A 22,523-nucleotide genomic window follows, 5' to 3' on the forward strand; every position below is an offset into this window, starting at 1 on the left:
CAAGGCTAACACAGGAAACCGAACTTATAGTCTTCACTCCACCAGTGGAAATGTTTGCAGCTGCAGAAAAATCTATGTACATTGCTTAGATATTTGTGGTTTGACCCTAATTCCTCTATTGATCCAGAAGTCTGATTTTTTAGACTCGTATTTGCAGAGTATACATTTTTTAATCTGTTAAATGGATTTTTCTTTTATCACTCAAGAAAGGTGAGAACCAACTTCTGTAAATAATTCCATTCTTTAGAATAGATTACATTAAAGGTGCATTAAAATTTGAGGATATGCATTTAGTGTGCCATTTATTACACTATACTTAATTACATGCACTCTTACTGCTGTGATTACATTTTGAGGGTAGATAGGAAAAATACACAGAAAGAACTAGAAAAACGATATTCCTCATAAAACAGTTCTCTATCGTGTTTAGTATTCCACCCAGAATGTTTATAAAATATGTGAAATGCACAGAACTAATCATTAAAAACAAAAAAATTGACATCTTGCATCATTTTTACATATGACGATGCTTCAAACCAAGAAATTTTACACTGAAATCAAAATATATGTAGAACAAATTCTTCACAATCCTATCTCTGTTTTTCAAAGTCATTTATAATTGCTTGCCCACTTGTTTTTCAGATGATTCATGAATGTGGATTGCCAAATAGGCCAAAAGTGCAGATCTCCAAAGTAATTAAACCCACGGTGCAGATCGAAATAACGTTGTCTTCATCTTTTATTTCTTCCAGAGAGAAAAGTCAAATGGTCATATTCTCTAAGAGAATACATACTTTCAAGTCTTTTCAAGTTGTGGATTTTAAGTTGTCATAAATAACTTTGAACTGAGAGGGAGTGTGTTCTCAATACGTCTCTATATTGTCTGCAAGAGCTGAGACAAAACCAGAGGCAGACAGGATGACTTGCCTTCCAACCATCCAGACAGCCAAAGTAACTTCTCAGTTAACCAGCATCCTTCAAAGACAAAATGGGACCATCTATAGCTAACCTTCTCTAAACTTTACAAAATACAAAATGGCTGCTATTAATAGCCCTCCCCTCTTGTAGTACCAGACAGTGATGGGCTCACAGTGAGAGTAGTTGCAGAGGACAGCTTTCTATGACCATCAAGTTATAAAAACATGTCCAGAGATATTCAGTACAGGCTAGAGTATAAATTTTTATCATCAGCATGAAGATTCTTTTATTGCCAAGTGTAGTTCCTAAATTTGAGGACCTAACAAATTTTCAGGTAATGCCCACAATACCGATCCAAGGATCCACACTCTGCATGACCCTAGAAGAACTTTTGCGAATAATTGCCCTAACCCCTAGGCATCCTTATAGAAGGGATCCTGGGGCAGTAGATGACAAACATCCTACACTAGTTTGGAAGGCAAGAGCGTATCAGTGGGAATGAAGAGATGGTAGGTATAGGCTGAATAGAGAGAGAAAACATTTCAGGCATGTACACCATAGTGGTAAAGTAGAAAGAACACTTATTTTTTAGTCACATGGACATAGCTTCATGTTCATATCTCATCTCTGGTGCCATGCCTGATGCTATTTGGTACAAGACAGATGTTCTCAATCCCTTTTCTCATCTGCAAACGAGGAGAATGATGTTTTTCTCATGGGATTGTTGTGTATGTTCAGTGTGGAAAATATACTGAAGCAACTAGCACATAGGAAGAAATGATAAAATAATACAAAATTTCTTGTACACAAGTGCATGAATTTTAGAGTACAGAGGAAAAGCTTGGTTCATTTTCCCAAATTTCCTTTATTTTTTCCCTATTAAGTAGCATGACCTTCTTGGCCAAGGCGAGTGAAGTCAGCATGTCCTGACTGGATTTCCAGTGACACACAGTTCTCAAGTACAGTAAGTTGTATTTCTTTTTCTGGATTTCATTTCCATCCCCACATGTACATGATTATGGGATCATTTCATCTAGTATAAGAAATAGCAGCTTTTCAATTCAAGAATGATGATGAACTACACTTTCAACCAATTTAATTTTTTTGTAGTTGGACAGACTTTTTTTAATTTAAATTCAATTAATTAAGATATAGTGTATTATTAGTTTCACAGGTAGAGTTTAGTGATTCATCAGTTGCATATAACACCCCATACTCACTACACCTGCACCCCAATGTTTATAGCAGCAATGTCCACTTAGCCAAAATGTGGAAATAGCCCAGATGGCCGTCAACAGATGAACTGACAATTTTAGTATTTTTTAAGACACCAGAGGATAAATGAGTTACATTTTTATTTTGAGAGACTAGAGTCAAAGGAAGTCACAAGTTGCTTTTGATGCAAGAATCATTTTTTCATCTAAGCAAAACGTCACCTGTGTGCTTTGGTTTTATACATGTTTTCCTCTCCTAGGCCTAAAACTATTGAGATGAATGATTATTTTCTATTTTGCTATTTCTAGCTATAATAATTTTATCTTCATGAAGTTCTACTTGATGCTGAAATGCATTAAGATTATACCACATTTAGAATAAAGCCAAGAATACTTTAAATAGATATATGCGCTATGTTACTGAAGTTCTCATAACAGACAGTGGTCACTGATTGAACATCTATGTGTCAGACATCACACGTGGCTTTATATTCATTCTCTCATTTCCTTGTAAGAGAGCTGGGGACATCCTTCCACAGTCATCAAGGTTCAAAGAGGTCAAAGGAAAGTCTCCTCTTCACCAGAGTTGACTTGCACTAATTCTTTCCCATGACAGATCACGTTCACAGGCCATAAATCACTTGAGTTAAACCTACAGTTGTTATCAGGTACTGAGTCCCTGCCCAGAAGGTAATTATTGATAAACATGGGCTACCAGGATCCCAGTGGCCCCTGTCACTCACTCCACCCCCTTCTATTCATGACTGCCTCACCAGACATGAGGCACAGAGGCAGCTCTATAAGGAAGTGATGACAACGGGGTCCCTGCAGGAATGTACAAAAGTGAAAGGGCATGACTCTTCACCTTTTTAATCTCCACTGGCTTCTTGCCTTCATCCTACAAATATGCTCCTCTCTCTGTTCTCCTAAAAGAAGTCCCTTTACTTCACTTCCTTCTCTCTTTTCTTCCTCTATTGGACTTCTTTCACTATTTATGCCTAAACAATTATAAAGGTACTCTTAAAATTTATTGGCCTCCTATTATGAACAAGGGATTTGCCATATATTTTTTTAAGATTTATTTACTGGGGCGCCTGAGTGGCTCAGTCAGTTAAGCATCTGCCTTTGGCTCAGGTCATGATCCCAGAGTCCCAGGATTGAGCCCCACATCTGGCTCCCTGCTCAGCAGGGAGTCTGCTTCTCCCTCTCCCTTTGCCCCTCCCCCTGCCCCTTCTTTCTCTCTTGCTCTCTCTCTCCATCAAATAAATAAATAAAATCCTCTCCATCAAATAAATAAATAAAATCTTTTCTTAAAGATAAAAGATTTCAAAAGATAAAAGATTTTTAAAATTTTTTAAAAGATTTATTAATTTATTTATTTGACAGAGAGAGTATGCCTGCATGTGCAAATGGGGGGAGGGGCAGAGGGAGAGAATCTCAAGCAGACTCTCCACTGAGCACAGAGCCCCAGAGGGGGCTCCAACTCACAACCCTGAGATCATAATCTGAGTGGAAATCAAGAGTCAGATGCTTAACCAACTGAGCCACCCAGGCACCCCTATTTGCTATATATTTAACCCTCATGAAAACCCATAATGACAATGAAAAAAACTGTTGTTCAGAAAACTTCATTACTAGGGTTCAAATTCCACATCCGCCTGAGGCCAAGGCCCAAGTATTGCTTCCCACACCACCACAGAGCCTCCTAGAGCTGTCCGAGCCAGCTTAATCCCTCCTTACCAGACTAGAGTACAGGCCAATCTTCTATTGCAAATTGACATTTTTCATTTTCACTAAGAAGCTGGGTTATCAAATGTACTTATCTCCTGGGCTTTTCATGTGCCTGGAAGTGTCTTCATATAAGGTCATAAGATGTCAGGATCATCTTTTTGGAACGTTCCCGTGGGGGACAAGGCAATGGCCATTTAATTCTGAATCTTTAGTCTCCTTGCTGGTGTGCAAGAAGAAAACTTTCAACAGAGGATAACAAATCTGAAAGGGAGAAAGAGGGTGGAGGAGGAGCAGAGGAAGATGAGGAGAAGTGGGCAGTTAGGAGGGGTCTCCATTAACAAGCCTCGTGAATAAGCATTTTTATCTAGTAGCTAATTAGGTCCATTTGGTTAGCTCCAACTAGTGCTAATATTCCACCTAACCCTAACAACCCAGGTCCCTGGCCTCTGACTAGCTAGTCACTCTCTACTTCAGGACCCTTGCACATACTCTCTTCTCTGCCTGGACTACTTTTTCCTAATACCCAAATGACTCTGTCTTCTCTAGCAGGACATTATTCAAATGTCACTTTCTCAGTAAGACCTTCCTTGATTTCTAGTTTTTTTAAATAGCAACACCTATCCTTCCAACCATTTTTCCTCTTCTCCTTTACTGCTTTATTTTTCTCCATTACACTGACCACTATTTTACATGCTATATAGTTCACTTTTAAATTTTACTTTTTGTCACCTCCTTCACTAGGATGTAATCTCCATGAGGACAGGGATTTTTGTTTGCCGCTATATCACCAATGCCCAAACAATACCTGGCATACAGTAAGTGATCTAAAATGTTTGTTGAATGAACAGATGCATCAGAAGATAAGTCTCCCTCCACCCAACTCCTCTCATTATACAGCTGAATATTCACTCATGTGACACAGGCAAACCTTGTTTTGTTGCTCTTCACTTTATTGTGCTTTCATAGATACTGCATTTTTTTACAAATTGAAGGTCTGTGGCAACCCTGCGTGGGGCAAGCCCATGGGTGCCATTTTTTCCAACAGCATTTGCTCACTTCGTGTCTCTGCATCACATTTTGGTATTTTAAACTTTCTCATTGTTATATTTGTCAAAATGATCTGTGATCAGTGATCTTTGTTACTATTGTAATTGGAGGAACCACAAACCACTCCCATAGAAGACAGCAAACTTAATCAAGAATGTTGTGTGTGCTCTGACTACTCCACAAACAAGCTGTTCCCCATTTCTTTCTCTCTCCTCGGGCTTCCCTATTCCCTGAGACACAACAATCTTAAAATTGGGCCAATGAGTAACCCTATAAAGGCCTCTAGGTGTTTGAATGAAAGGAAGCATCACACATTCTTCAAAGGGATGTCCCTTTAAATCAAAAGCAATACATTATTAAGCTTAGTAAGAAAGGTGTGTCAAAAGCCAAGATCAGCTAAAAGCTAGGCTTCTTGCACCAAGGAGTTAGCCGAATTTTGAGTGCAAAGGAAAAAGTTCTTGAAGGAAATTACAAGTGCTACTCCAGGGAACACAGGAACAACAAGAAAGTGAAACAGCCTTATTGCTGATATGGAGAAAGTCGGAATTGTCTGGATAGAAAATCAAACCAACCACAACATTCCCTTTAGCCAAAGCCTAATTCAGAGCAAGGCTCTAACGCTCTTCAATTCCGCGAAGGCTGAGAGAGATGAGGAAGCTGGGGAAGAAAAATTGAAAACCAAGGTTGGTTCATTAAGTTTAAGGAGAGAAGCCACCTCCATAACATCAAAGTGCAAGATGAAGCAGCAAGTGCTAATGGAGAAGCTACAGCAAGTTATCTGAAAGATCCAGCTAAGATAATTCATGAAGGCAGTTACACTGAATAACTAATAGCTCTCTACCGGAAGAAGATGCCATCTAAGACTTTCATAGCTAGAGAGGCAAAGTCAATGGCTTCAAGCTTCAAAGCACAGACTGACTCTCGTGTTAGGGGCAAATACAGCTGGTGACTTTAAGTTGAAGCTAAAAATCCTAGGGCTCTTAAGAATTATGTTAAATCCACTCTGCCTGTGCTGTTTAATGAAACAACAAAGCCTGGATACCAGCACATCTGTTTACAACATGGTTTACTGAATACTTTAAGCCCACTGTGGAGAACTAATGCTCGGAAAAAAAAAAAGATTCCTTTCAAAATATGACTACTGCTCATTGACAGTGTACCTGGTCACCCAAGGGCCCTCACGGAGACGGACAACAAGATGAATGTTGTTGTCATGTCTGCTAACACAATATCCATTCTGCAGTCCATGGGTCAATGAAGAATTTCAAATTTCAAGTCTTATTATTTAGAAAAACCATTTTGTAAGACTGTAGCTGCCATAGGTAGTGAAATCTTTGATGGATCTGTGCAAAGTCAATTGAAAACCTTCTGGAAAGGATTCACCATTCCTGATGTCATTAAGAACACTGGAGATTCATGCAAAGAAGTGGAAATATCAACAGGAATACAAGTTTGGAAGAAGTTGATTCCAACCCCTGTGGATGACTTTGAAGGTTTGGTTCAAGACTTCAATGGAAGTAACAGCAGATGTCTGGAAATAGCAAGAGAACTAGAATGAGATGTGGAGCTGAAGATGTTACTGAATTGCAGCAATCTCATGATAAAACCTTAACAGATGAGGAGTTGTTTCTTATGGATGAGCAAAGAAAGTGGTTTCTTGAGATAGAATCTACTCCTGATGAAGATGCTGTGAAGATTGTTGAAATGACAACAAAGGATTAGAATATTCCATAAACTTAGTTGATATAGCAGCAGCAGGGTTTGAGAGGACTAACTCCCATTTTGAAAGAAATTCTACTGTGGGTAAAATGGTATCAAATCACATCACGTGTTACAGAGAAATCATTCATGAAAGGAAGAATCAATCAATGCAGCAAACTTCACTCTTGTCCTATTGTAAGAAATCCTCACAGCCACCCCAGCCTTCAGCAACCATCACCCTGGTCAGTCAGCAGCCATCAGCACTGAGGCCAGACCTTCCACCTGCAAGAAGATTATGACACACCGAAAGCTCAACTGATGCTTACTGTTTTTTAACAATAAAAAAAAAATTTTTTTTCAGAGAGAAAGAGAGAGCATGAGTTGGGGAGGGTGGAGCAGAAGAGGGAGAGAGAATCTTAAGCAGGCACCACACCCAGCACAGAGCCTGACATGGGGCTCAGTCTCACAACCCTGAGATCACAACCTGAGCTGAAACCAAGAGTCGGACACTTAACCCACTGAGCCACCCAAGCACCCCGACAATAAAATATTTTTAAATTAATGTATACATACTGTTGTTTTAGACAATTCTACTATACACTTAGTAGGCTAAAGTTTAGTGCACACATAACTTTCATATGCACTGGGAAATCAAAAAATTTATTTGACTTGCTCTACTATGATTATCTGCTTTTTGCAGTGACCTGGAAACAAACCTGCAAAATCTCCGAGGTATGTCTATATATTCTGGGCACAGCCAGGTTTTCCTTGCAATGGCAGAACACCAACCTCAGTTCAGTGGGGCATCTTTTCTTTGGTACTAGGCCAGTGGATCACCAGGAAGATTTTTGTTCCAGAGTTATATGTCAACCCTGGTCTACAAGCTGGTTCTTACCAGGACACCTCTGCCCTAGACACTGAGAGTGATGTTCAGGACAAGAATAATGCTCACAACACTCCTACTGTGAATGTAGAGATGAAAGAAGCTGTTTAAGTAACCAGAGCTTAAAGTCAACTATCAAGGATAAAGAGCTGAAATGGCTATTCTCAATCAGCCTTATCATTTTCAAATTACAAAACATTAGTCCCACAGGCCATAAATTATAAGGCTGGCTGCTTCAGAAGGGCCCGTGATATCATCACATTGCCATGCTAAATAGTAAATACCCTAATTCTTTTAAAAGCCAATTTACATTACTATATATTTGGTGCTGTTTAGTGAACATAATTATTTTGCCCTAAAAACCTAAGAGCTCTAATAATGTTGGGTTTTTTTCTTTTTCTCTTTTGTTTTTTTTTCTCTTGGGGAGGGTGTAGGGGGGTGGGTACTTAGTACAGTTGGCTTAAACCTCAATGAAAATGAAAGAAAGATTTATAAAAGTTATTCCTCATTGGCCTTTCCCAACAACAATTTATCCTGGTGTCTATGGCAGGGGTTAAACACAGAGTCTGCTTACGTAAAGCTCAGATTTCACAAGAAGGGGAACACATGGTGGGTCTCCAAGGAATGTCAAGTCCAAGAAGCTGAAAGGGAACTTGAGAAAAATCAAACATGTGCAAATTTTAGTTGTATTTAATTACAAAGCAAACAAGAAGTCTGACATTAAATGTAACAGCCTCATATGAAGCTCATTAGAAAGGCTTTCATTTAATGCAACTACAGTAAAGTTATAGAAATCTCAGTCAATGGCTAAAAACCTAAAAGAAAAAGATAATTCTAATAAAAGCTTGTTTTTAAAGTTTAATGAATTTATCTAAAACAATGGGCTGAAACCCGGGGGGCAAATCCAGCAATGAGAGCAAACACAGTCTCTGGAAACCTTCCTGGATTCATCTCTGCAAGTCAAAAGCAATTCCTTGCCCTTGCCTGGTCAATTAAGACAGCTTCACAGTGATGTACAAAAAACCAACTCCAAAACCGTGAGGTGCTAATTTTAAATTTTACTATACTTCTGAGAGCAAACTGAAGTTCTGTATATGGCGACTTGGATGAGACTGAATAATGTGTATTGCTGATGAGGCTTTTACTCTGGTTTAGATACCTTATGAACTTAAAATGGGATCATTAAATAGATTACTGGTCAACACCAGGGTTTCCCAATATATGGTCCTAAGACTACTCAGCCAGAATCACCAAGAGGAGGAGGAAGGTGGGGGTTCTGGTTAAAAATGAAAATTCCCCCAGGCCGTAGCCTAGACCTACTGAATATAGAATCTCTGAGGGTAGGGACCTAAGGTTTCCCATAATCTTGATGCTTACTAAAGTGTAAGGCCAACAGGAGAGTGGGTCCCAACTTTAACTGCATATGGGAACACACAAGGAGTTTTAAAAGTAAAGCCTGGTCCCATACCCAGAAATTCTGTTGAATTATTTGGGATAAAGCCTGACATTGAGAATTTTAAGAATCATCCTTTGAGGCAAAGTTAAGAATTACTGTAGGAGAGTCTCTTCCCAGTAATAGTCTTTTCCTCCCACTCATGCAGAAATAAAACATGAATCAGAAAATAGCTATTATCAAACAGGCAAATTTCTGTGACTTATTTCTAAGACACCGCTAAGAAGTTGAAATTATTCCCTGATTTTATGGGGCAACCCAAGGATATGGGACATAAAGTAGCTCAAATAAACTGTCTGAGTTGTGATTTAATTATTGCAGACAAAAAGAGAGAACTGAACAGTCAAGTTGTAGACTTTATAATCCCTGAAGATAAACCAGAGAAATAGGGATTTCACATTTCTAACAGATATGTCATTTTTATCTGTTTTATCTATTAGAACCCCTCTTGCTCCTTCGAAGTGGATAAAGGAGTTGGGTCAGGCTTTGTAATTTGTGGCCACAGTCAAGTATTATTCAATATTTTTAAACCTTAATTATTTTATTTATAAATCAAGAGTACCAGTGGTTAATAATAACATCCAATATCGGTTGACCTCTTACTATGTGTCAGACACAGTGTGAATCACTTTAAATACATTACCTCATCCATTGCTATGTAGTAAGTACAATTATTAGCTCATTTAATAGAATAGAAAACTGGGATGTGATGAAGTTAAATATCCATGGTTACAACACAAGGTTTTAAGAACTTCAAAGCATATGTTCTTAATCCAGTTGATAATACCATAGATTTAAATAAAGATCCAGTCATCAACCTGTAGTCACACAGAGAGAAAAAAGAGGAATATATTTATTTCTATCCAAAAAAATGATTCTCTGATCATACTGGATTAGCCAAGCTCTGATGAATGAGTCCCTATTGCTGAAGTTGCAATGCTTCTGCAAGTACAGGAAACCTAAACATTTTTCAGTGAATCCCACCTACCCTGGGAGCCTGCAATAGACCAATTTGTCATGGAAGCTACAGTCTTCTATTTTAAACTACCATTGAACTGGACCCTTGTCTTACTCAATATTTAGAGAATAGATTCCTTTTTTAATTCTATGTATCTTTTAATTCTATCTTTTAATTCTAGATTTTCCTATAGAATGTATTGTCACATCACTTTTTTAAATGTTTAAATGTCACGGGAGGACTAGGTTTACAATACTTAAAAAAAAAAAAAAAAACACGCTGGTGCCCCGTGGACTGATGACCCTCTTCAATCATCTTGGGGAAAGGAGAAACTCCCCATAGCACTTCCATCAAATGAAAGTACTGTGGGCAAGAAGATGAGTGGGAGAAATAAAAGCATTTGCTGATTTCTAGAGTCAGTGCCTAACATCTTTTCATCAGCTAAGATATTTTTAGCCTAAGAAGAAAAGCAGGGAATCCTGATTTCTTATCCCTTTTCCACTTCTGATTCACCGTGGCCTGAGCAAGTTGCCACTTTTCCTGGGCTAGTTCTTTCCTCTCAAAATGGAGATAATGATACAGTGTTTTAGCCACTTAATCCCAGTAATGGTGCTAAGATTAATGAGAAGGTTTTAGAAAGAAAAGAAAAAAAAAGTCTTTGATCCAAGATGTGCGGTAAGTACAATATTTTATTATAAACAGTAATAATGGGCCGTAGGCTACTGATGCCTGGGGAGCACATGATTCCCCTCTTGGCCTGCATTAATACTTGGACCCAAGGGTGCTAATTAGTGCAAAAATGTGTGTACTGAAAAGCACCTTAGGGGCCTAAAGGAGTTAATCCATCTCCAGAAGGTGACTAATTTACCCTCCAACCCCCAGCCTCCCCACACAGGGCTCCTATCTACTATTATTAGTGGACAATAACTGTACCCTTCTTACAGGTCTACTGGGCCCCATGTGCTTCCTCCAATTTACTTAATAGAATATAAAGGATTTGAAAGCACTGTTGGAATAATACCTTCTATTTGAATATCTGCTCTTGCTTGACTCATTGGTGGGAGCAGCCGCAAACTAATAATGATTACAATGTGACAGTTTATAATTGGTACAATTTCCTATCTCACTGTCGAGATAATTTTTTCCCAGGGCACAGAGTAAGTCTGTTCTCTTCAGGTGCCAACCTTTTTAAAAAATCTCCCTCTTCCTCCTCAGCTCCTCTCCAGTACCTTTTGCATTTTGGTCAACACAGCATGCTTTCTGCTCCCTTCGCTGAATTTCAACAAACCTTCCCACAGACTAGCACAGAAGCCACCAAGATGCTGGCTAAGTCACCAAGGTTCTAGCCTCTACTTACCAATCTTTTTTTAATCATAATGATTATCATAAAAATCATTACAATTTTAGCCTAACAGGGTCAATTAACTTGGAACAATCATACCCTTGATAGACATCCTCTCCCCCTCTTTCATCATAAATACCAACATCAATGTTACACAGAAGGGAGAAAATCCCAAGGAACTCTTGCAGTTAGTAAATCACCTGATCTTTCCCAAACTAATGTCTCAGCGGTCATCCTTACTTATTTTTAGGTGTTGGGACTGTTCTGTGAGCTTAAGGGCATGGCCAGCATATACATCATGTTGAAAAACCTAATAATGAACGTAAATGCTGCTTACAGTGCATCTTATGGCAATTTATGAAGCCCAGACTGCTGGAATTACCTTAGCAATCATCTAAGCCAAAATTTTCCCTTAGGAGAGAGTAACCAAAGCCCAGCAAGGTGAAGTGGCTTTCTCAAAGATCATGTCTACCCTTTCATGGTTCTCTCCACTAATAAAAGCGAGGTGTAGAAAAGAAAAATACTTGATTTAAAGACACCTCCAGTCAATTAAGAAGATTTCTGGAGATTTGATAGAAAAATCACCTTAGGGTAACATCAACATTATCTAAATCAAACTGAAATATTACTTCAACCTACAGTATCAGTCCTAGTCTAACACAGAGTTGCATTTCATTTTTCTTTAACACAAACTAATCTCATAAGGAAACAATTAACCATTTATGTAAATAAGAAAAGAAAAACGCTAGAGAGAATGAATTTTAAAAGTGTGTATGTGCGTGTTTATGTTAGCTTGACTTACTCTACAGCAACCCTGCATTCCTGACACCAGTGGATAAAGAAAAACTCTCATAGATCAATTTGATAACAAGGAATTCCCAAACTCTCCCTAAAGTATTAATCTTGAGTTCCTGAAAGGCAGAGCTTGTCACAGAGGCTTGTAGGGGATCTTAATGACCTGGCAAGAAAGGAGCTGTTACAGGATGATAACTAGACAGAGAAATGCCTCCAGGTCATTGAGAACAGGAAATGCAGTGGAGACCCGTCTCCTCCACCTTATATATAACAATGTTAAGCTGAGATTCATCCAACACTTGATCTTTATTTTCTCCTCATCCACCACTCCCTACCTTAAGTAAATGCAAACGGAAAGAAATGGGAACAGTTCTTAAAAATACACTCTTCAGGAAAGTTTCCAAGAATAATTTTACCTTTGCAGAAGCAAGGAATTAGATGTTCTTATGACTGAAGCATACTGCTTGAGAGAATACTTATGAACGCTGAGAGCTGATAAAGAATTATTTTAATATACATGACTAAACAATTAAATAAAGTTTTAAGCTGCATTTATTTCTTCTGTCTTTAACCTCCAAAGACTGTCTTACTATGTTTATGACCCGTTAGTGATTTTTTTTTTTTGAGGGAATGACTTTTCCGTGACTCTGGAATGAGCATTAAGGTACTGCCTTCAACTATGACTGACTGCAACTTTAATGAAGAATTTAAACCAAGAAGTGAACATACAAGCCTACTGACTTATATTTAAGAGAATTATTTTAAAATGTGGTTTTTAAAAGTTCTTTTTCTTCCGTTATATCTACAAAATTTCTGTGGTGCTTCTCCACCATTTGATATTAAGTCCACTTTACTTTTCTATGAAATCAGATGTATTACCACCTGCTTTATTTCTTAGTGTATTACAGGTAAATTAAGATAAGTAAAGAATGTCTTCAGTAAAAAAAAAAAAAAATGCTATATGAATTCAAAATGAAGCACCAAATTGGCCTACATATTTTAGAGCAATAGCTTAAACTATGTCTGTAGCCCAGATTCTAAGACAGTGTTTAAATTTTACCCTGTGGAATATGATGTTGGGCAATAGTTGATTACCTGATGTATGCTTCACAAATAATATTGATTAATTTATAAAACATGTGTATTTGAAGATCCAAGAGATTTCACTGATGCTTTTTTATAGATATTCTCTCTAGGAGGACTAATTACTGTGGTCAAATCTGTACTTTTTTGAAATGAGATTGTACTATATGATCAAATTCAAAAATGTGTTGCATTTCTATACACTAACAATGGACTATCTGAAAGAGAATTAAGGAAAACAATCCCACTTAAAATGGCATTAAAAGCAATAAAATTCTTAGGAATAAATTTAACCAAGGAAGTGAAATATTTATACACTGAACACCATAAGACACTGATGAAAGAAACTGAAGAAGACACAAATAAATGGAAAGATATGTGTTCATGGATCAAAGAACTTGATATTGTTAAAATGTCCATACTACCCAAAGCCATCTAGAGATTCAGTGCAATCCCTACCAAAATTCCAAGGGCATTTTTCGAAGAAATAGAAGAAAACAATTCTAAAATTTGTATGGAACCACAGAAGACCACAAATAGCTAAAGTCATCTTGAGAAAGAACAAAGCTGGAGACATCATGCCTCCTGATTTCAAACTATATTACAAAGCTATAGTAATCAAACAAGTATAGTACTGGCATAAACTAAGACACACAGACCAATGGAACAGAATCAAGAGCCCAGAAATGAGCTCATAGATATATGCTCAACTAATCTTGACAAGGAAGCTAACAATACGCAATAGAGAAATAATAGTCTTTTCAGTAAACGATGCTGGGAAAACCAGATATCCACATGCAAAAGAATGAAACTGGACCCCTATCTTAACCCAATCCCAAAAAATCAACTCAAAATGGGTCAGAGACTTAAATGTAAGACCTGAAATCATAACACTCCTAGAAGAAAACAGGAAGAAATCTCCTTGACATTGATCTTGGTAATGATTTTTTTGGATATGACACCAAAAACACAAGCAACAAAAACAAAACTAAACAAGTAGGACTACATCAAACTAAAAAGCTTCTGCACAGCAGAAGAAACCATCAACAAAATGAAAAGACAACCTACAGAATGGAAGAAAATATTTGCAAAGTATCCATCTGATAAGGGGTTAACATTTAAAATATATAAGCAACTCCTACAACTCAATAGCAAAAGAAAAATCTGATTTAAAAATGGGCAGAAAATGCAAATAGATATTTTTCCAAAGAAGACATACAAATGGCCAACAAGTCCATGAAAAGATGCTCAATTAATCATCAAGGAAATGCAAATCAAAGCCACAATGAAATATAATCCCACATCCGTTAAAATGCTATTTAAAAGAAGGGAGAAAAATAAATACCACCAAGGATGTGGAGAAAAGGGAACCCTGGTGCACTGTTGGTGGGAATGCAAACCGGTGCAGCCACTGTGGAAAACAGCATGGAGGATCCTTAAAACATTAAAAATAGAGCTACCATATGATCCAGCAATCCTATTTCTGGGTATATATACCCAAAGAAAATGAAATCAGGATCTCAAAGAGCTGTCTGCATTCCCATGTTCATTGTTGCATTGTTCACAATAGCCAAGATATTGAAATAACCTAAATGTTCATCAACAACAGATGAATGGATAAAGAAGATGTGAAATAATGGAGTATTATTCAGTCATGAGAAAGAGGGAATCCTTCCATTTGTAACAACATGGATGGACTTTGAGGGCATTAGGCTAATGAAATAAGGCAGACAGAAAAGACAAATATTGCATGATCTCACTCCTATGTAGAGTCTAAAAACATCAAACTCACAAAAATAGATAGTAGAATGGCGGTTGCCAGGGGCTGAGGATTGGGGCAAATGAGACATGTTGATCAAAGGGTACAAAATTTCTGATATAAGATGAATAAGATGAATAAGTTCCCAGGATATAATACACAGCATGGTAATTAACAATACTGTATTGTACATTTTAAAGTTACTATGAGAGTAAAAGTTTAATGTTCTCACCATAACAACAATATGGCAGTTATGTGAAGGATGTGTTAACTTTCCTTATTGTGCTAAACATTTTGCAATATTTATATATGTCAAATCATCACACTGTACACCTTAAACTTATATGTAATATGTCAATTATATTTCAATAAAGCTGGAAAAATAAATGAGTTTTTAAAATTCACAGCCAATTTTGATCAAAAGCACAAGATAATTACAGGACCAAAATCATATGGAACTTTAAAAAAAATGAAAATAAGAATAGTCACATGGCTCTTATCAGCTCTCATGTAACAATGAAATAGTCACATAGTCAAAAATCTAAAATAAAATGAAAAACACCTGCAAAAGCCAAACTGCATATAAGCAACTCCTTGCACTGATCTGTGTGTACTTCACTTGTAAAAATGAACTTAAGTGACTTCGAGCCACTTTCCCTTATTTTGGGCACAATTTTATTTGGCACAGTAATCTGTTTCTCTAAGACATAATATAATAAAAGCAAAATACTAGAAAGGGGGAGTAGAGCTGGGGAGAGTTATGGGAAGAAAATAAAAATATTAGCTGACATAGCTAAAAAGGGAGGAATAAATTTGTTTTTTAATAGAACTATAAACAAACAGATCTTAGAACTCAAAATGCAGCATGGGGTAATTTAGTGAAAGGGCAGAGATCCTCGGCAGTCCCAGAGAACATTCTTATATTAGACCATAATAACAATTTTATATAGTAATGACCCTGAGTCATCAAGAAATGGTTCATTTATTATAATAAATTCTATTCCCTAAGATGTAGATATGCATATATCCAAATCTAAAAAACATGTAGATGTGCATACTATATATTATTTTAAAAATATACTATCAAAAGGGATAAAAATTTTAAAGTTTTAGGACGTTTTATGACGCCTCAAAAATACTAAACATTGTTACAAAGTAGATACTGTAACAACAAAACAAAAACTAAATAATCATGGCACTTAGTTTGTATTACATTGAGGTATTGTCTAAAATCTAACAATCTGAGGATTCCAAAAATACTTAGGGTGAAATGCATGAAGATCTGGAAAGGAGGATTCCAGGTAGGAGGGAGCAAATGCAATGACCCCAGTGCAGGAACAAGCCAAAGCCAGTCGTCGGGGCTGCCATGATGAGACCAAAGGGAGACGGGTATAAGAAAAGTTGGAGAATTAATTAGGGATCACATCACATAAGAGTTTGGATTTTGTTCTAACTGCAAAGATAAAATATTATAAAGTTTAAGACAAGCAAGAATGGGATGTGATGTATGGGGGGGGCGTTTGTTTTTTAAAGTTCTATGGTTGCTGTATGGAGAATGGATTGTAGAGAGTAAGAGCGGAAAATGGGAAGGGAGCTAAGAGGCTTTGGACTGTTCTAAGCAGAAGATAACGGTGCCCAATAAAAACAACAAGATATCCTTTAAATAAACAGAGCATTAGTTTGAGTATCAACATTAACAAAATTACACACTCTTCACATAGTATCACTAGTGATCAAAGGTATGTATATCATTCCCCTTAAAACTTGTTTATTGCAGTAAACAATTCTAAAGGCTGAAGTTGCCATTCATAAAGACAATGTGCAGAGGTGTTTGATATACTGCTCCAGGCAGAAAGTGACCAAAGAGGAGCCAGAGGGTACTTTCCAAAGGAAATTGTCTACCTAATGTCCACACGTTTCATTCCACTTAGTCTTTCCAGAGTTTGATTTTAGAAATGTGACTGATCTAAAACTGAATATTGACACCAACATCTTTATTATTAAACAATTCTTGGGTCACCGTTCTTTTAATCTATGAACTGCTTTCTAGCAGAGACCTAAGACCAGATTATTTAATAATGAAATATGAGCTTTGAAACCCCTATAAGTCCTTTGCCTTTAAGGTATAAGACCAACAATAAGAAATTTCTAGCTAAATATTATCTGAATTCAAGCATGGTCTCTTTCACTACAGTGAGTTTCAATCCTCACTTGAATCTCCTTCTTTAGGCAATACCACCTTTATAAATGAGTTAAGGTCTTGAAAAAAAAAGAAGATACTTGAATTTTTCTTCATGAAAGATTAAGAATCTTTCTATTCCTTACTTTCTTTGTAGATTCCCTTAGGAAGATATCTAGTGAAAGCCAAACTGGAAAGAATGTGATCAGTCTGCCAAAAGAATAGGACTAGCTTGCCAACTTGATGGAGAGGGAGATAGTACGTTCCAGCTGTCGTGAGTATGATTTCAGTTTCTAGAATTCTTCTGTGTACCCACAAGCTCTTCAAGAAGGGAGCTTTTACAAGTATCAAAGTGTTCACCCACAAATAGGCACTAAGGTTGGCCAGACAATACATAAGAATCTTTATCTTTATTTAACCAAGTGTAAAATGGTGGAACAGAGGAGCACTAAGGTTCTTTGCCCCCATCCTGCTTCCAACCCACAAGCAAGATCTGGGAGAATCAATAAACACATGACTGCATTTAGTGAGTACATAAATAATTACAGCTACTAATTTAAATTTAGAACTATATTCACATGTTTGTGAAAATAGAAGTTAACAAAAAGTGGGGGGAAAATCACTGCAAATTCCTATCTAAGAAGTTACACCCTGTACACTCCACCGAATTTTTGTAACAATGAAGTACTGTATTCTTTTATTCAAAAATTTCTAAAGCATCTACCAAGAGAGAAAAAAACCTCTAACCACTAGCCCCAATGTTCACTCTTCTCATACAGACTCTTGAAACAACTTCCATGCCTCTTGTAAATAGCAAAACAGGGCAACTCTGGTCAACATGGCCTGGGCTCTACCACTACCAGCTGGACAGCCTTGAACAAGTGCCTTGTTTACCCATCTGTAAAAGGGAGTAATAACAGCACTTATTTCAAAGGGTTACTGGGAGGATTTATATGAGTTTATATATATAATGCATATAAAGAGCCTCTGAGATATAATAACTATAATAAATGTTAATGTATATGATCCCTAATTTCACCAGTCAACATCAAAAGTGTATTCCCTTCCCTCTCCCCCAAATACAGGTATCCCCCACTTGTTGAAAATTCACATTACACCACTTTGCTTTTATGAAAGACCTAGATAAGTGCCTGTTTTCACTAACAAAAGAAATCTGAAGCGTTAATTTTGCTTTTACGAAAAAAAGTGAAAAGTAAAAACAGCATTCAGCATTTGTTTTGCAGCAAGCCACTATGGCGGCAGCACAAACCCCCACGGCCATAGCCGCCCTGCCAACATCCTTCCCCAGGAACTACACTCAGCATCTCAGCGTCCAGCCACCAAAGCCTTGAACTGTGTCGCTGAGTATCTGTGCTTTATCTAGATTTATTTTCTGCATCCGTTAGCAAGATGTGTTCCAAGGTATCAGAAAAGCGTGAGAGGTTATTTTGGGGGTCTGGGAATGCTCAAAACTTTTCCATATAAATTAATGTTAATTGCTTCTTCACTTTAAGCATTTTGGTTTACAAAAGATTTCATATAGGGATGCTCTACTTGTGGACAGCACAGGAAACCTGTAAAAAAAGTGTTCTTTAATTGCTTGAGAAAGTACTTATCTGAGGCCAATAGCATTGACATTCCCTAGGAGCTTGTTAGAAATGCAGAATCTCAAAAAGAAAGAAAGAAAAGAGAAAAAAGGAAGAGAAAAAGAGGAAGGAAGGAAGGAAGGAAGGAAGGAAGGAAGGAAGGAAGGAAGGAAGGAAGCTAAGCAAAGCAGAATCTCAATTCTCACCGCCCCCATTAACTGAAGAACAATCTGCATTTGAACAAGGCCATTTGGATACACATTATAATTTGGGAGCCACCGCTCTAACACACCATCTGCCCATAATAACTATACTTCCTTAGGCCTCAGAACTGCCCTCCCCTACATCTACCCACTATGTCATCTAGAATTCTTGTTCCAAAATCAACAAACTCTCTACAACCTTCTCTAAATGTTTCCCCATCTCTTTACCATACCTGAACCCAAACATTTCCCTAAAATACAACTTTCTCTGCAAACTTCTGCAGTGATGACTCCTTATTCTCACACACTCCAAGGACACAGAGTTGAGAAGTGAACTTGCTGCCTTCCTTCTTCCCAGTTGCTGTCCTCCTTTCTAGTAAAACATCCTGCTCTGTGGGGGCCCACACCTGTTGACTTCACAACTTTCTCCTACTCCCTGCCCCTCCTGGCTTCAGCTCCTTCATCCATTCACTTTCATCCACCAGGCTTTGCCACCATTCTCATCTCCGTGGAGGACCTCAACAGCCATATGGACAATGGCATCTTGGCCACTTTCCAACACCTGCAACCTGGTCATCATCCAGAATTGCTCTGGTCCCAAAAGCACTAGTTTGACACCCCACTCTGGTCATAACCTCTTTTGCATCTAGTCTGCTTGCTGTGACCGTTCTTCCACAACTTCATTGATCTTTCTAAACTGTCTGCTTTTCAGGTTTAGATTCTGTGGTCTACACGTTCCAGTTACATTATTGCCGATTCCCTAGCTACGCATTACCAGTATACAAATCTCCCTGCAACTATTCTTACCCTTCCTTCCTCAGACAGTGAAGAAGTTGACTTTGGCATTCCATAAGGCCAAAGCTTTCACTTTGCTTTCAATGCTCTCCTCATTCACCCACTCAGGCACCTCAGGAACCATGGATTATCTTTTTCTCTCCTTAATATTCAACTCCCCCCAACAAATGGATCCTTGACATTGGCTTTTAAATATTTCAAGTCTTTTCCATTAACAAATAAACAAAAAAAAAATAAAAATTAGGGGTGCCTGGCTGCCTCAGTTGGCTAAGTGGCTGACTTTGGCTCAGGTCATGATCTCAGGGTTTGGGATGGAGCCCCATATCAGGGTCCATGATCAGCCCAGAGTCTGCTTCTCCCTCTCTGTCTGCCCCTCCCCCTGCTCATGCATACTCTTATTTATGGCCACTATGTGAGAAAAACACTGTTGTCTCCGTTTTACAATGCCAGAACAGAAGCTTTAATAAATGGTGTCATGCCCAGTGCCAACCCCCGCTCTCTCAAGTAAATAAAAATAAAATCTTAAAAAAATAAGTAAATAGGGCAGAGGCTCCTGCAGCAGTCGCTGGCAGTCAGGTGGGGAGCACCTGTGCGCCCCTCGGACCTGACCCTTTCAGCACTCTGCTCCCGCTCCAGCCTACCTCGCTCTTCAGCACCATGACCACCACCACCACCTTCAAGGGAGTCGATCCCAACAGCAGGAATAGCTCCCGGGTTTTGGGGCCTCCAGGCGGTGGATCCAATTTTTCATTAGGCTTTGATGAACCAGCAGAACAGCCTGTGAGGAGACACAAAACGGCATCTAGCATCTTTGGGACACCTGAGGAAAATCCTCCTTCATGGGCCAAGTCAGCAGGTGCCAACTCTAGTGGTGGCAGAGAAGATTCTGAGTCATCTGGACCCCAGAGAAGGAACTCTTCTGAAGCAAATGCTGGAGACTTCTTAGATCTGAAGGGAGAAGGTGACATTCATGAAAACGTGGACACAGACTTGCAGGCCAGCCTGGGGCAGAGTGAGGAGAAGCCCGTGCCCGCTGCCCCTGTGCCCAGCCCAGTGGCTCCAGCCCCGGTGCCATCCTGAAGAAACCCCCCTGGTGGCAAGTCCAGCCTCATCCTGGGTTAGCTCCAATTCTCTTGAACTCTGTCGTTTTGTTTGTTTGTTTTCTCCATGCTTGTGAACTGCACAACTTGAGCCTGACTATACAACTTTTGGATTTGTTTCATTAAAAAAGAAGCACTTTAAAACAAAAACAAAAAAAAAATAAGTAAAAAAACAAAAATTAAAACTAATAAACTTTCATTAATCTACATGTTCTCTAGACTCCTTTCAAGATATCTTTTATTCTTTACAAAAACATTCTCAAAATATTTTTTTTAAAGATTTTATTTATTTATTTGACAGATAGAGACACAGTGAGAGAGGGAACACAAGCAGCGCGGGAGTGGGAGAGGGAGAAGCAGGCTTCCCACTGAGCAGGGAGCCCGATGTGGGACTCGATCCCGGGACCCTGGGATCATGACCCGAGCTGAAGGCAGACGCTTAACGACTGAGCCACCCAGGCGCCCTCAAAATATTTCTTACTCATTGATTCCATTATTTGCCACTTACACATTCCTCAGTCCATCTGATGTGACTTTGTCCCTTAACACTCCAATGCAACTATACTCATTAAGTACTTTGATGTCTTACAGTTCTAAGAGTTCTTTGCTACATTATATTGTACATTATATTCAAGACTGCTAGGAAATTCTTCTCCTTAAAACACCCTTTCCCCTAGACTCTACTGATGTTCACTCTTCTGGTTTTCCTTCTCTCTCTCTGGCTATTCCTTCTCCATCTTCTTTGCACAAATATCAGTTATTGTTACTGACATTTTTAGAGCTGAAAGAGACTGTAAATATACAATATCTTCTATATTTATGTCTGTTTTAATATTAACTCTATACTTAAACATAAATTAATATTATTTCGATTGTCTTACAGTCATGTTCAATTCTTACTACATGATAATCTTCAGCATGTTATGAAATCTATAAATTCCCCCTTGACAAATCTAATTTTAATTCCCCTCAACAAACCCAAATTCAGGATGCCCCTTTTATCACCCTGTAGCATAAGTTTGCAGTTTTGTGTTTTGAACACAGACATACTGATTAGTCAAAGATTTAACAACTAAAACAAATTTCCTAAGTGCATATAGAGCCACAATGATGCTATAGAGAGATCATTTGCATATACTATGTATATATCCTCCCCCTTAAATTAAAATGACATACTGTGATAACTGCAGATGATAGGGAACTGGATATTGGACATTCTGGGTAAGATTAAATGAAAAATAATGAGACACTTTTGAACTTTCCTTTCAATGGGAAACAATAATTCCTTAGGAAATTAGCTCTAAATACTCTCCCCAGCCCAAAATGTGGGTTCTCTAAGTCATAGTGACCTTTTCCCACAACATTTTTATAACAAATATTCTCCTGGGGACAATCTGAAATTCAGGTAGTTTATGTCCCTTCAAATAACCAATAGGAAAGAACGTAAATAAAGCAAGCTGAGATCCCTATTTCAGATCAGTTTCCTTCCAAAATTACACATTCAGAAAGCTAAGTTCCCACAAGTATCCAAATGTTAACTAGAATTATATTTTCATCTTAGTAACACAATGAAATCCATTACTTTAAAAAGCTGAACATCACTGTCAAGGCCACTCTTAAGTATCTATCAACTATGAGGATTATCCACACAGCAAGAAAGGCTTCTCCACAGCTGCATTTTCTCAGTGAGGAGATCCACGTCTGACCTGTGGAGCTTCTCTGATCCCTTTCTCTGTGATACAGGGGAAAGAGGACCTAGATTTGAATCATTTCTCT

The 22,523-nt window shown here is 38.1% G+C and overlaps 1 pseudogene; it reads left to right on the forward strand.

The window, feature by feature from the left end:
* The first annotated feature begins 20,208 nt into the window (after nt 1-20,208).
* LOC112825885 (jupiter microtubule associated homolog 1 pseudogene) lies at nt 20,209-20,891 on the forward strand (annotated as a pseudogene).
* The last annotated feature ends 1,632 nt before the right edge of the window (nt 20,892-22,523 follow it).

Source organism: Callorhinus ursinus, unplaced genomic scaffold (genome assembly GCF_003265705.2).
Source record: "Callorhinus ursinus isolate GAN/ISIS: 27379988/994484 unplaced genomic scaffold, GSC_fseal_2.0 scaffold4, whole genome shotgun sequence".
In the NCBI taxonomy this organism is placed as follows: domain Eukaryota; kingdom Metazoa; phylum Chordata; class Mammalia; order Carnivora; family Otariidae; genus Callorhinus; species Callorhinus ursinus.